Source organism: Magnolia sinica, chromosome 4 (genome assembly GCF_029962835.1).
Source record: "Magnolia sinica isolate HGM2019 chromosome 4, MsV1, whole genome shotgun sequence".
NCBI classification, from domain to species: Eukaryota; Viridiplantae; Streptophyta; class Magnoliopsida; order Magnoliales; family Magnoliaceae; genus Magnolia; species Magnolia sinica.
In genome coordinates, this window is record NC_080576.1 from 28,712,604 (window position 1) to 28,722,694 (window position 10,091).

The 10,091-nt window shown below is 37.5% G+C and overlaps 1 non-coding gene across 1 annotated transcript; it reads right to left on the reverse strand.

Annotated features, from left to right (window-relative positions):
• Positions 1-2,225: 2,225 nt before the first annotated feature.
• Positions 2,226-2,332, reverse strand: LOC131244740 (small nucleolar RNA R71). Its single transcript, XR_009170517.1, has one exon. It is a non-coding gene; the product is annotated as a small nucleolar RNA R71 (small nucleolar RNA).
• Between the last annotated feature and the right edge of the window lie 7,759 nt (positions 2,333-10,091).

The following is a 10,091-nucleotide window of genomic DNA, read 5'->3' on the forward strand; positions in this document are numbered from 1 at the left end:
AAGATCCAAGATAACCAAGTGGAGAAGGAAGGAAGTCAAAAGAATAAAGTGCTGAAATTCACTTCATTACCTGTGTCATCGACTATTGTTCGATGACATCGAAGTCATAGTTCGATCACATCGAACACAGCCTGGTGACATCAAATTTTCATAGGACATATTGGGTGTTATTCTCGATTACTCGAAGACTCCCTCGATGATTCGATGACATCAAATTTTCTAAAGAATTATGAAGCAACTTGCTAGACTGTTTTGGACACCTTTTCGATTGCTCGAATACCTGTTTGATGACTTGAAGCTTCGCTCGATGACATCGAAGGAAGGTTCGATAACACAGAAAATTACACAGTGCGAAAGGAGAAAAGGTATAACTTTCGAATTCAAACCCCTTCGATGACATTGAAGGTGTTATGCAAAGTTACGCAAACTGCGTAAATTATTGCTATTTTGCAAACTTGCGAAACTTGGGCTATAAATATGGGTTCCTTAGGCACTTTTTGAGATATCTAGGGTTTAGAGGAGCAGAGCAAAGGGGTGGAGCTGTCACCCAAGAGTTTCTTCTTTTCTTATTCTTATTTTTTAATGCTTTCTTTGAGAATTTTAGATCCAAACATGTCTATGGTTGGCTAAATTCCTTAGCTAGGGCTAAGGGCTAAGGGATGAAGCTTGTAGCATGATTGAGATGTTTTTCTTATTCGATTCTTATTCTTGTTGAATTTCTTTGATTTTAATTTGATATTTTAGGAATACTTTTAGTTTTTAATGGTTTGTTGTGACTCAAATTATAATATATCTGCAATAGCTTTAAGTATCTTCTTATTCTGATTTAAGATTGTGAAGATAGTAAATCCTGTTGTTCACCATCGTCCCTTGGGCATGGTTAGGTGATAGAATCTCTTCTAACCTTCCTAATTCTCCTATGTTTGGTTGCGGGATTGCTATATCATGTTGTTTGCCATTGTCTCTTAGGCATGGCTAGATAATAGAATCACTTCCAATCCTCACAACTCTCATCCGTTGAGAATTAGGTCAATGGAAGTTCAGATTTGATCTTATTGATATACCTTCCAATTGGATAGGATAGGACTTTAATTCTAATTGTGTTCCTTGAATCAAATAAGGAAACATCCTAATAATAACAAGTGAATCCTTGGGCACCCTGGTTCCCACCTTTGAATTCCTAAGTTTCTAATTAAATTCTTCACAATTACTTCATTTTGTTCCCAATTTAGATTTAGATCTTCTCTTGGTTTTGATTCTAATTGCTTTCAGAATACACACGAGTTTCGTCCCTGTGGATTCGACCTCGGTCTTACCGAGATTATTACTACATCGCGACCCTACACTTGGGGTTGTGAACAAGTTTTTGGCGCAGTTGTCAGGGACTAACGGTTGCATTTTTCTGAGATTAATTAGTTTTGAAATTAGGTTAAGATTAGGGTTTATTTACTTTCTATTTTTAGGTTAGGATTTTTCTGAATTATTTTTAGAAACTAATTTGCTTTTCTGTTTTGCAGGATCTTAATATAGAAACTTCTAATTTGGTAACTTTTTTCTAAATCTCTCTCTTTCTATTTCTAGATTTCTTAATTGTTTTACTTTTCTCTCTCCTAGGTTTAGGTTAAGCTTAGTTACTTGAGGGCTGATAGTGTTTCATGCCTAAGTGGGTCCATGATAACACTTAATGTCTCTTAAGTGAAGGAGGATTGGTTGAGGGGCTATCTATCTATGACATGATTAGACACCACCAGAGATCCACAGAGTTAATTGGAGTGATGACTGCAAATCAACCTGTAAATCCTCCAAATCCACCTCAACCTAGGGTTGAGGAAATCCAAGATGAAAACGATGTGCATCAAGTACCCCCACCTCGTACTTTATGAGATTATTTACAACCGGTAGGGGTGAGCACACCTTCTTATATGCTTTTTTCAAAAAATACAGGACATACGGATATCAAGCCAGGGGTGATCCAACTCTTTTCAAAATTTCATAGACTTGAATATGAAAATTCATATTTACACATGAAAGAGTTTGATGAGATTATAGCCACTTCATATTTTCTGAACGTGTTTGAGGACACAGTTAGGCTTAAACTCTTTCCCTTCTCCTTAAAAGAGAAAGCTAAGACGTAGTTGCATTCACTACATCCACGATCTATTGACAGATGGAACGACATGACAAGGGAGTTCATTAAGAAAATTTTTCCATATCATAAAACGAAAACCCTTAGAAAATCAATCATGAACTTCGTCCAAAAGGAAGATGAAACATTCTTCTAATGTTGGGAGCGGTTCAAGGATCTTGTCAATTCATGCCCACAACATGATTTTGAAACTTAGCAAATAACACATTTTTTTTTAATGATGGGCTGACTTCTTCCATGCGCCAAATGGTCGAGACAATGTGCAATGGGGAATTCATGAACAAAGAGGTCGATGATGTGTGGGATTATTTTGACAAGCTTGCTGAAAACACACAATCATGAGACATCTCCCCAAAATCTAGCACCACTTCTAGGCCTACTCAATCAAAAGAGAGGGGTAGAATTTATCTTCTGAAAGAAGATGATGGTATAAATGCTAAAGTGGCAAATCTCACAAGAAAACTCGAGGCCATGGAAATAAAGAAGGATAAGGCTACAAAAACTATTTGTGGCATTTGTGCTTGCAACATTCACACAACTGAAAATTGTTTAACAATACCTGCTTTTCAAGAGGTATTGAATGAGCAATCTAATGCTATGAATAATTACCAAAGACTTTTCAATGGATTCACTTCCAATACATACAATCCTAGTTGGAGAAATCATCCAAACTTCAGTTGGGGGAATGAACAAACTGCTTCTCCTCAATGATTCCCTAATTAAATTCTAAATCAAGGGAAACCTCAAGAGGATCCGGTTCTAAAGCATCTTCAAAATCAAGAGCGTTTCAATTTGTTCCAGCAATCAAACTTGATTTTCATTCAATTCTTCAATGTCATCGACCCGTGTTCGATGTCATCGAATGGCGGTCTACGACATAGATAATGAAGTTTAGATTTTATGAATTTCTGCACTATGCACTTTCGACTTCCTTCTCCACTTAGTTTCCTTGAATCTTAGGGTCTTGAAGTCTTCAATCTTAGCCTCTTAAGATCCATCCCTTATCTTGGTGATTCTTGAGCATCAAATCCATGCTTTTAATATTCTTTTCAATTAAAGCACTCAGATTCACGTTGCAATACAAACATGTATAAAATATACCCATTAAGCATTATCATGTTCATAAAACTAAGATATAAACAGAAAAAAATATGCAATATTTTGACACTCAACACACCCCCGAACCAGCATTTTGCTAGTCCCGAGCAAAACACGCGTGAAGAAATCCTCAATTCTCAATGTTCAAATCACTTTTTAGAAAACAATCTTTTATGCAATCAAGTATGAATGCATGAGTATAATTTAAAGAAGTGAGAGTGAAAATTTGAAAACCTAGAGCTGAATCATATGAGCAATCAATCAAATAGGTTCTTTATCAATCACTTAGGAGCATAAATTCATACATCAAGTTTTTCAAATGTGCTTAGTGAATTCCAACTTACTTTCCATAAGAGCACTGTTATTTCATAATGTGAGCCATGCTCATCACCTCAAGATTGATTGAATAATCAAGTACTAATTCTGAACTTATCCCATTTTTCTTTCTTTTTCAGTTTTTGATTTTATATCGATGATCACTTTTATTTATTTATTCTTTTCAGACTCTTTATTCTTTTCATTCTTTTTTATTCTTTTCATCATACATGACCTTTTTGTCGATCTCTCTATTTTTTAACTGGTTCTTTTCATATTTTTAAGATGGATAAAATTCTCCAGACTTAATTCTCAACTTCTGTCAATGATTCACATATTAACACTTAGAAATTCTAGCACAATTAACAGAAAGTAAATTAAATGTGTCTTGTGATTTAGGTCAACATGATATTCAAACTTCTTCTTAATTGATTAGATGAGATCACTTAAGTGACAGTCTACTTAGTTAATTAAACTCCAATAATTCAAAATTCAATCTCTATTTTATCATCATACTTAAGGCATTCTTAACTACACAAGCTTTTGTTTTTCTGAACAGATTTTTTTTTTTAATTTGAAAATTTTTTTAAATTTTTGCTCAAAGACTAAGAAAACACTGATTAGTTTACCTAATCCACACCCCCAACCTAAAATATACATTGTCCGCAATGTAAAAGAAATGAGCATGCAATGCACGTGAGATAACGAAAAGAAATGAGAAGTTATGGAAAGGTAGTACCTGAAGAAGGAGAATTGAAGCTTTTCCAAAGTTCTCGACATGTAGATGGGTTAGCATGAAGACTACACTTATTGAAAAAAACTATCATAATCCTAAATCATATGAAAGCAATAAACCTAACTATACCTCCATCAAACTAGGAGGTCAATCTTGATACACAAGATCAGTAAGAGGTATGGACATATCCTCTTAATCAAACTTCTCAACAAATGGCTTTAGACGATTTCCATTTACCTTAAAAACATTGACATTCGTTAGATTCTTTATCTCGACGGCCCCATGAGGATAAAACATTTGTAACAGCAAAAGGGCTGGTCCAACAAGATTGCAACTTATCCGAAAAAAGATATAACCGAGAATTGTACAAAATGACTTTTTGACCAATCATGAAGGATTTCTGAAGGATGTTCCGGCGATCAAATGCTTCAATGATAAGAATTGGTTTTAGTTGCATCATATTTCGATGGGACAATCCTCCCAATTTTTTACAACGCTCACAAGCTTTAAATGTAAAAAAAGTCTAATATTTTGATACCCAAATAAGAGTAAATTTTAGTTATAGTACATTTAAACAAGTACCTATAATTTGAACAATTTAGTTTGGACCATTTGTATGCCAAGTAAGTTTTTTAATAATGTCTAACTACATACCTGCGTATCATCCACCACACTCTACCTAAGTATGGAACTATCTATAATTAGGGAGCAATTGCAACAAAGGCCACTGTGATGAGTGTATGACATTCACTCTGTGCATTTATTTCATTGCTTCATGATAGGACATTAGCCTAAAAACTAAATAGATCTCAAACTTGAGTAGACAGTAGGCCCCAAAATGAAAAAAAGTAGGGATAGCCATCATTGTTAACCATCCCTTCATCTCTCTTAGTGTACACATGTAATTGCATCATCCCCCCACCCTAATCTCTCTTTATTTTTCTCTTCCCTTGTACACTACACATACTGTATTTGAGGGACATGTTTATAACAGGGAAAGAAAAGAATAGAAAATAAAACACTTTTTTCATGATGAGATATTTCAACATGTTTAGTGTAACTCCCCAGTTCCCGAAACCCGAGCGTTAACCTTTGAAACCACCCAAATTCTACGTACATTTTTTTTCTTTATCAGAGTCAGCAAACTAACAGAATAAAATAATTCAAGTATTAGAAGGAGTCCAAATATACATAACCAAGATTTCAAGTGGTTACTCGAAAACTTATACAAACAAATGTCTCATAACTAAGGATTGAACAACCAAATAGTAAAAGTAGACTAGAAATTAGAGCCGCATAGCCATCGATCTCTCCATGCGACGCACTAGAGTCAACTCATACGTCATCCATGTATCATGCACACTGAATACGGTTTGGTAGCGTTAATGGCTATCCAGTGAGGTATAACCCCTAAGATTTATCATACCATCAAGATAATTAAGTATAGTTATCAGAGACAGTATATAACAAATACTACACAATGATTATCATGGAGATCAGGTAAGGTTCATCAGATACATATTCATTAAATAGATTACACAAAATAATCTTGTTTAAATGCATGGATGCATGCACATGCCCACAAACCTAGGGATGCATTCCAGCTGGTAAAAAGTCGCCCAAGGAGAACTAGCCACCCGAAAAAGTACATGAAGGTATGCCCAAAGAGGACTAGCTATCCGGAAAAGACCATATAATATAGATTGCCCAAGGAGAATTAGTCACCCAAAAAAGTACACAAAGGTATACCAAAGGAAAACTAACCACCCGGAAAAAACTATGTAATATAGATTGCTCAAGGAGAATTAGTCACCCGGAAAAGTACACAAAGGTACGCCCAAGGAGAACTAACCACCCGGAAAAGACCATATAATATATATCGCCCAAGGAGAATTAGTCACCTGGAAAAGTACATAAAGGTACGCCCAAGAAGAACTAACCACCCAGAAAAGACTATATGCCATGAAAATGCATGATTAGCCCAACCATTATTATTTCAATTTTAAACAATCATTCTAAGAAAGCTCAAAGGTTACTATGGGGGGTATGTCACCCAGCATGGGCCGATAGCTCAGGCATAGTGTCCCATTCCACCATCCTTGGCTCATGAGACTAACAAATATAATGTTTTACGGGTAAACTCTTCAACTAGTGGCCAACCATAGTCCAACAAATGGAACTTACCATCGCAAGGTTATTTAAAGTAATTCATTAAAGCCGCAAAAGGGTAAGGAGTCAATCAAAGCCATATAAGGCAATCGGTCCATTCAAAGATGCGATGGAAAGAGGTTGTCACCAAAAAGCCATAAAGGCACAAATGATCCACAAGATGGGAAGTCCACGACAAGGAAATTTCCATTTAATCTATTTGGCAGAAAGGCCACTAGTTTCAAGGACTTCCACAAACACCATTAAATAACCACAAGTGGCAAAACAAGCCAAGCACATTGTCAAAAGTAATTACACATGTAAAGTGGAATATTTAAGACATATCGCATGTTCATATTTGAATATAAATCTAACCATCGGTCATTATAAAGAATTACTCAAATAGAGACTAGCATTTATCATCAATTTCACTAAGTGTTATTTTAGGCAAGAGATAAAATAAACGAGCTATGCTAACTATCAAGATCTAAAAAAGCTTGAAGGGTGATCCCCACCTTTTTAAGTTGAATTTACTTGCTTATATTGCATCCTAAGCATGATGGTTCACTTGAGTTGGTTTCCACACAACTCTGTACCTATTTCCAAATCTAAAGGGGCGTTTGGGAGTTAACATTTCCTACATTTCAAATAAAGGTCTAGATTAACTTTTCTCAATTTAAAAAAAGATTTAACTCTAAATTCATGCAATCAAAACTCACCAACTTGATTGTTGACTCGGCGACTTGACTCAGGCGAGTCACAAGATCTTCACTTCCTCTCCTTTCTCTCCTTTCTTCCTCATTCCCTTCCTTATTCTTTTCTTCTTTCCTTCCTTTGTTGAGAAATTCTAGTAGGGTTTGGACCCAACCAGATAGTGAGTTAGAGACTCGGTTCGGTTTTGAATCGAGTCAACTCAATGACTCGTCCTAGTTCCTCTCTCTCTTTTTCTTTTCTCTTCTTGCTTATCTCTTTTAACCCCATATCCAGCAGGATGGCTGGGTTAAATCAGACTCACCTGACTCAACTCAGCTTGACTCGGCAGTTTCAGCCGACTCAACTCGGTAGTGCTCCCCACTTCTCCCTCTTTCTTCTTACTCTCTTTCTTACTTTTCTATATTTCTTTCTTCCCACAATCTTCTTCCTTTTTCTTTCATTCTTCATCCTACTTCTCTGATTTTTCAGTTGGTTAACTAGGGTCTGGCCTCAGCCCCAACTCACACGACACGCCATGGTTCAACTCGGAACCTAGCCAACTCGCTTGGACATGATGCAACTAGGTCGCTGAGACTCGGAATCAAACCCGAGTGATAACTGGCCTCTCTCCATTTCCATCTTTTTTTTTCTTCTTTTTTTCCTTTTTCTCCCACGTCCAGCAACATATTTGGGTAAATCAACAACTCGACTCGAGGTGACTCAACCAGCCACGACTTGACCCGATGCAGCAATGGAGAACGGCGCACGACCCTTCTCTATCTCACGATCTTCTCTTCCTTTCCTTTCTTTCTGCTCTTCTTCCCCATTTCCTTCTCTCTCTCTCTCTCTCTCTCTCTCTCTCTCTCTCTCTCTCTCTCTCTCTCTCTCTCTTTCTCTTGCTACTTAACCCAAAGGATTTGGACTCGGCCCAAACATACAGGCTCGGCAAAAGCCTCAACCAGATCCGAGTTGTCTTGACTTAGTTCGACACCAACGTGCCCTCTCTCACAAATCTTCTTCTTTCTGCTTCTCCTCTCTTCCTCACTTTCTTCAGTCCTTCTTCTTCTGTTTCTCTTCTCCTTTCTTTAGATGTATAGAAGGGTTTGGACTCATCTTAAATCACCACGAAACTCAGTCAGACTTGGACCAAGTCGAACAATGTAATGCGATGCTTCTTCTGTCAGTTGTTGTTCTTCCTCCCTCGACTCAACTGCTTCTTCTTCTTTTTCCTTTCTTTTTTTGCTTTTCTCTGGCTCTCTCTCACTACTCGACCAGAGGGAAACTGGACTCGACTCGCACTCGACTACGACTCGAACTGATTCGGCTTTCAACAGAGAAATGATGTTCTCTATCTCTCTTTCAAACTTCCTCTTTTTAGAAATTGTCACCCTAAAAGGGCACCTTTTATAAGGCTTTACTAATCCTCTTCTAGAGGGTTCGAATGTGTAACTAATCAAGGGATTAGTTACAGTCTTTAGTTGTTTAATCCTTACCATTTCGAAATGTTATAATTGAATCATGTTTGCATGATGTAATCAGAGGTTATGGACGCACTTCTAGCACCATGGCCCAACGGATGGACAGCCCTGATCAGAAAATGGGCCACATCACAAGTGATGGGTTTTTTGAGTGGACGGAGGAGATGGCCTGAGCAGTAATGGCGATCCTTTATTTAATGGTTCATCCATTGATCTGAGGCATTTGGAGGGTCTTGATTTATCCTAAAGAGCTTGTAGGACCCATCTTTTGTTGCCACAATCCCCGTACTAATGAGAGATCTCGATATTTTCGACCACGGTAATTTCTCGTGCGAGTGAGAGTTTCTCGTCGAAACATCTCTTAGGGTTGTTGTTTGCCCTAAGATGGACGTACAAGATGCTCTGGAAGAGCTTCTAGAAGCTCCTAAGTGAATGAGATCGAGCCACATATCTCTATATGAGATTCCTTCCGCTTTTGAAAGTTGTGGTTGGAAATCCCTAAATGAGCAATGGTTAGACGGTTGGGATGCATTGGAATGAAGGGCTAGGATTGAGAGGAAATCCCACACGTGGATTGCAAGTTGTTATAAGAGAATAGGGATTCTATTTCGGCAAAACAGCCGCACGCAGCACACTTCGTGCTCCTGTTTGTGCATGTGTGCGCATGCATGAGCTTGTATGGACACCGTGGGATTGGATGGTTCTGGTAGGAAGACACGATGGACAGCTTAGATCAGGTGATCCAATCACGAAGGTGGGCCACAGTTCACCACTACGGACAGTTGTCCATTTGCTGGCGTAAAAAGGAAAAGGAGAGGAAATTCCTCTTTTTTAAATAGTTATCAGGTCAGCACTCATTTGACCAAGCTCTTGGTCTGGTGTACCGCGGCTATGCAGGATTTGTGCACATGCACCCCTAAATATGGGGCCCATAGGGATGTTTCTGGGAAATCTACTTCGTCTGTCTATCTTGGCCAGTTATTCTAAGGTCTTGGATAGAAGATGAGGTAGATTAAAACTCAGGTGGCCCACATCTATCAATTTATGTGTCTAATTGATCATTTTGGTCGATTTAACAATCAGATTGATTCGAGTTTGGACTTCAACGGTCTTGGAGATTGTTCGGATTGATTAGGACCTCTCACTCTATGAACTTTCAATTCTAATATCTTTATTATAGCATTATGCATAATATAAGTTGTTGTTATTATTATTATTATTATTATTATTATCATCATCTAAATTTTAAAATTATAGGGTCTGCTTTTAAACAGAGCCACCCTTGTGGTAGATCAACATGTATGAGTGGTGAACCTAATTCTTAAAGTATTTTAACCATTAGGTGTGCCACACTTTTAACTATTAAGTGGGCCACACTACACGAATGTCGAATTACAAACTCCCGGCATCCTAACCACTCCAATCATCCAACAGTGGGATAAACTCGTATTTAGTCATCAATAATCCTAGGGATCCT